This window comes from Cynocephalus volans, chromosome 4 (genome assembly GCF_027409185.1).
Source record: "Cynocephalus volans isolate mCynVol1 chromosome 4, mCynVol1.pri, whole genome shotgun sequence".
NCBI lineage: Eukaryota > Metazoa > Chordata > Mammalia > Dermoptera > Cynocephalidae > Cynocephalus > Cynocephalus volans.
Genome location: NC_084463.1, coordinates 19366266 through 19371348, shown reverse-complemented (window position 1 = coordinate 19371348; position 5083 = coordinate 19366266).

The following is a 5083-nucleotide window of genomic DNA, read 5'->3' as shown; positions in this document are numbered from 1 at the left end:
TGCTCTTTGGCCACAGTTTAAAATAAACATATTTCTTTCCTCTCCTTGTCCCATGGGCTGTACACTATTTTTCAAAATCCACTTAGAATAGCAAAAGCAGGTCAGTTGGCTTGCCTAGGTTGGGCTCTGATTTCTGCATCTTGACTCTTCAAGTATATGTTGTTTTTAAAGTGCTCCTCTTGGCTTTCTTCTATGCTTCAAGAGAGGGCTCACAGCAATTCAGACCATCTCCCTTGTCCCAAGTTCTCCTGTGCCTCCTACCACCTACACTCAATGCATGATATGACTTCTTGTTTTATCAAGGTTAATATGTGTGTCTTAAGTTCCCATACTTTATCTTAACTCACAATGTCACTGCCATTACTGCTGTCTCTAATTCCTCCCCAATACTCTTAGTGACATGAGTAAACTAGCCTCTCCCTGCATAGCTCAGATGCCATTGTTCTTTTATCAGAGTCATTGGTCCCCTCCACCTCAGAATCTCTGAATGCCTCAGGTTCTGTGCTCCATCCTCTTCCTCAGTCTCTGAGCATAGTTAGCTGGAATTCTCTCCAAGGAGGAGTGTCCCTTAAGTCTAGAGACTCTTTGTTTTTGCTTACTGTGGCTTTTCATCTTGCTGGATCCTCTTCTATTTCTCTAACTTTTCTTTTTCTGTTCCCTGTATTGATTCTGGCTTCCAGTTTTTACTCTTTCCACACTCCCTTGTACATTCATTTGGGTCCTCTATAAAGTAGCCCCAATATCTGCCTGACACCAGTCTAGGCACGGGAGTACAGCGGTGAACAGAACAAGCAAGACTGCATTCATGGAAGAGAAACAACCTGATGGGAGCAGATAGGAAATAAGCAAGTACCTAAACTAAAAATAAGATAAGCTCAGTTGGCTAGAGCTCCAAGGTCAAGGGTTCAGACCCCTGTACAGGCAGGTGCCAAAAAATAAATAAATAAATACTCTTAGATAGCCAGAGAAGATACGAAGAGCAAGAAGCAGGGTAATGAGATAGAGAGTAGTTCCAAGGAGAGAGGTGGGTAGGAGACCAGTTTAGGAAGAACGACCAGGGAATGCCACTCTAAGGTGAAGTCATTTGAGGCAAAGCTGGAATGACCAGAAACCAGCCATAGGATAAAGAGCATTCCAGGCTGAGGGGGTACCAAGTGCAAAGGCTGTCATAATAATAATGGGAAACGGAAATAGGGGGAAAAAGCTTGATAAGTTTGAGATACATTTAAAAAACATTAAATATAGCTGGAACACTGTGGACAAGCCACAGAGTGGCAGAGATGAGTGTGGAGAGACAGCCAGGGCACAGGGCTGACCTTGTAAGGCCACGGTGAGGAATCCAGATGTTATTTAAGTGCAGTGAGATGCCATGGAAGAGCTTTATGCAAGAGAAGTTCATGATCTTACAGAATGCAAAGATTGCTCTGTCCACTGTTTGGAGAATAGGACTTATGGTTTCACCCATGAGCTGTAAGGAGAGGTTTGATCATTAAATTAGAAAAGGCCAAGCAAACATCGGTAAGAAAGGATTGAAGCCAAAATGGCAGGAAAGAGGAAGGGATAATTTAAACAAATCAAATAAATTAAAAACTCTCAGAACAAGGCCAAATGTACTTCAGGGAACTTAAGGTACTTGCAAAAGTGACTGAGAGCCACTGCCAAAAATTAAGGGAAACAGCAGAAGACTGAAGAGACCAGATGCTCCTGTTCTGAATAGAGGGGAGAACATGAGAAGTGGCTTATGGCAACTAGAGGCAAGTATGTTTTTCCTAAAACCTTATATAATATCCTCAAAGTAATTATTTAAAATGGGTTTGGTAAATATTTAGAAAATAACATTATGAATACTAGGAATCAGCATAAATGAACATAAGAACAAATTACGTAAAGCTAATCCAATTCCTGCTGTGGCTAGTTGTAGTGGTGGTAGGTGTAGTGATGATTGATAGAATTACCAGACTGAAAATATCCCAAACAATATATCTCAATCTTGGTGAGACTTTTAATAAAATCATAGAACCTCAAAGACAATTGGAACTTTATCACAATCTATTTCAAATTTCCAACCTATAGAAGATTTCCGCCCCCCAAACATTGCAGTAATTGTTTGGATAAGAACTGTTCAAACATAACAAAAGGTAATTCATTCCACTTTGGAATGGTCTGAAATGTATTGCTGAAGATGTGTTCCCATGTAAATGTAAATCATTAATTCTACTTCTTTCCTGTGAATTATTGTAAGTCTAATATCTGTCACGTATGCCTTTTATTTTAAATTTTCAGAATGTGTCATGCTATACATATGGAAAATGTATATGGAAAACTCATCTGTAATGGAAAGATGTGTTTGGGTATTTATTTATGAGCGAGCAACAGTGCTAAACAGTACTAAAGAAGTTTAATTAGTAGTTCATTGTCAAACTAGAGTTTGGTACGCTTCTAAAGGGACTCTCTGTTTATTCCCTGTTCATTTTTTTAAAAAAAATCTATGTTTGGATCAAGTGATTTTCAAGCCTAGAGATGAAATAAGTCTAAAGAAGAGAGCTATACTGGGTGATTAAATCTGAATTCAATAAAAGTATTACCAGAATGCGATACTTGGTTGAAACTAATAAATTTTAACAGCAATAAGGGCAAAGTTCCATAATAAAATTTCCAAAATTCTCTGTACAAATACAAAATGACTCTGCAACAGATAAAGTGAAAAATAGGGATTTTCATTGAACATAAGGTCATTTTGACTGAGATGTGGCTGTAAATGTGCTTGAATAGATACACCCTCTAAAGCAAGTGTGGCCATAATTCCACCAGATTTATGCTGGTCATAATCCACATAAATGTCACTGTTCTAAATGTCACTTGGAAAATCATGCTCACAAACTAAAATTCCTCCTGAGAAAGCAATCAGGATAGCTAAGGGTTGGAAACTACTAGGTAGTAGACTGGAAGAAACTGTGGAAGCTTAGCCCCAAACAAGAGACTTGCAGTAGGGTGTGGGTGGGCAAGCATAGCTCTTTCAAGGAGAAAACCGTATTGGGGAGGAAGGAGGAGTGTACAGAATTCAACTAAATATAAAGAACTGCTTTAAACAGAAGAGATGAACTTGTGAAGTAGAAACCTCTCATCACTGAAAAAGGTCAAGCCCATTCATCAGGACTGTTGTTGGGGGATTCATGAATTGAAAAGGAGGTGGAATTAAGTCAACTTTAACTTCCCATCCAAGTCTAACACAGTGTACTTCAAGGGCTGGTCCTCAAAACAACATAGAATTTATGGCTGGTGGCTCTTTGCCCAGGAAGAAGATCCTATTGGAGACATTCTGTTGCTCTGTGATATGTTAAAAGGGAGCATTTCCTGACTATGGCTCACTTAACAGTTAGCTGTTACACTACCCTTCCCTTTGGGATATCAATGTTAAGCTTTCCCTTTTGGAAAGAGAGCAGGAGGGAAGAAGAGGGGCCTGGGGGAAGGGCTCTTGTATTAATCTTGCACTCCAATTCCAGGCATTCCTAATCTATTATGTCAATTTAAGTTTATAACTGAATGTAAAGGTTCAGGTTTCCCTTCCAGAGATGAGGAGGGGACATTCAAACAGCTGCTAGGACTAGGGAGTGGCTAATAGTTGGAAGATGCCAAATCACAATCTATCTGCTTAAAAAAAAAAAAAAGGGGGGTTAGAGCAAGAATCCTCCTTTGCCCCCACACCCCAACACCCCTCTTGCGCTGACATTTGGATCACCTCACTGGGTGATGAGGTCAACATGGGAACAGGTGCGCCTCACCCCTGCCCCGCTTGCCCTGGGCGGGGATTATCAGAACCACTTATTCAAGGATAAACAAAGGACAGACAGCGAGAACTGGAGGAACTGGAGGGCCTGGGGTCGGGGGTGGAGGGAAGGAAGCCGGGAGCCACTTACTGTGGACACTGTAGATGACATCATTGCCTGAAAGAGCTCTGCCGCCCCCACCCCCGGGGCTGGAGGTAAGCACGTGTGTGCGGGAGCAGGAGTGGGTGGCCTGGAGGGTGTGGGCTGCTGGGAGGCGGTGCTCCCGCGCTCGGGAGAGGTGTGGAGCCCTGGAGAGAGTTCGCGAGCGAGCCGAGAAGTCCCCCGGGTGGAGGTGTTTGCGCCGCTCTGGGCGCCGCCCCCGCTCGACGCGGCGCTGGGCCTGGGAGGGGCACGCCTGTTTGGGGGTGGGGAGTGTGTGCACAAGGGGGAGGGTCCGTGGTGGCGGTAGGGGCGGAGAGCCGCCTGCGCATGTCAAGGCGGACGGAGCACGCACGCCGGGGGGTTCTGGAGAGGGGCCTCTCTGATCACCTGCCACCCAGGGTCGGGGCCCCGCACGATCCGGGCCGAGCTCCGGGAAAGGGGCTCACCCTCTCTACCGCCCCCCGTCTCTGAGATCGCCGGCCGAGCGGGAGCTTCCGTCTCCTTCCTGGCCCCTCCGGACCTCCCCGAGGAGCCAAGGACGGGTGTGGACGGGACCGACGTGGAACGAATTCTGTGGCCCAGACGGGCAGCCCCGGTGGCTTCGGGTTTGGGGACACGCCCAGCCGGGGAAGCCGATCACGGCGGATGAAGCCGGAGTTCCCTGGTCTGGGCGGATCCCGGTCGGAGCGTAGCTGTACCTAGGCGAGGTGGGAGCTGAAGCGACCTGGACCTCTTCGACAGCCCGGCCTCCTGGGGCCGGCCGCGCGGCTGCATTCGCTGCTGAGCTCGCCCTGGGCGCGAACCGGAGACAGGCAGGGAAGCGACTGGAATTTGAAGTTCCGGGGTGGGCGGGGAAGCTTCTGTCCGTGGTGCTGAGCCGGATCCCAGCAACCGGCTCCGGGGAGAGAGCGAGGAGCAGCTGATCCACTGCCTCGAATTGGGGCTCCGCTAGGGTAGCGTGGGGCCGACACCCCTCGCCCAGCCCCAAGAGCCCGCAGAGCTTCCCCAGACACGGGCGCTTGCCCCCCCCTTCAGTCAGGAAGGCGCCCCCTTGGGGCAGTTCCTCCCAAAGGGTTTCCTCGAAAGAATCTGAGAGGGCGCAGTCCTTGACCGAGGGAATCTCTGTGTAGCCCCGGAAGCAGCCGCCGAAGAAG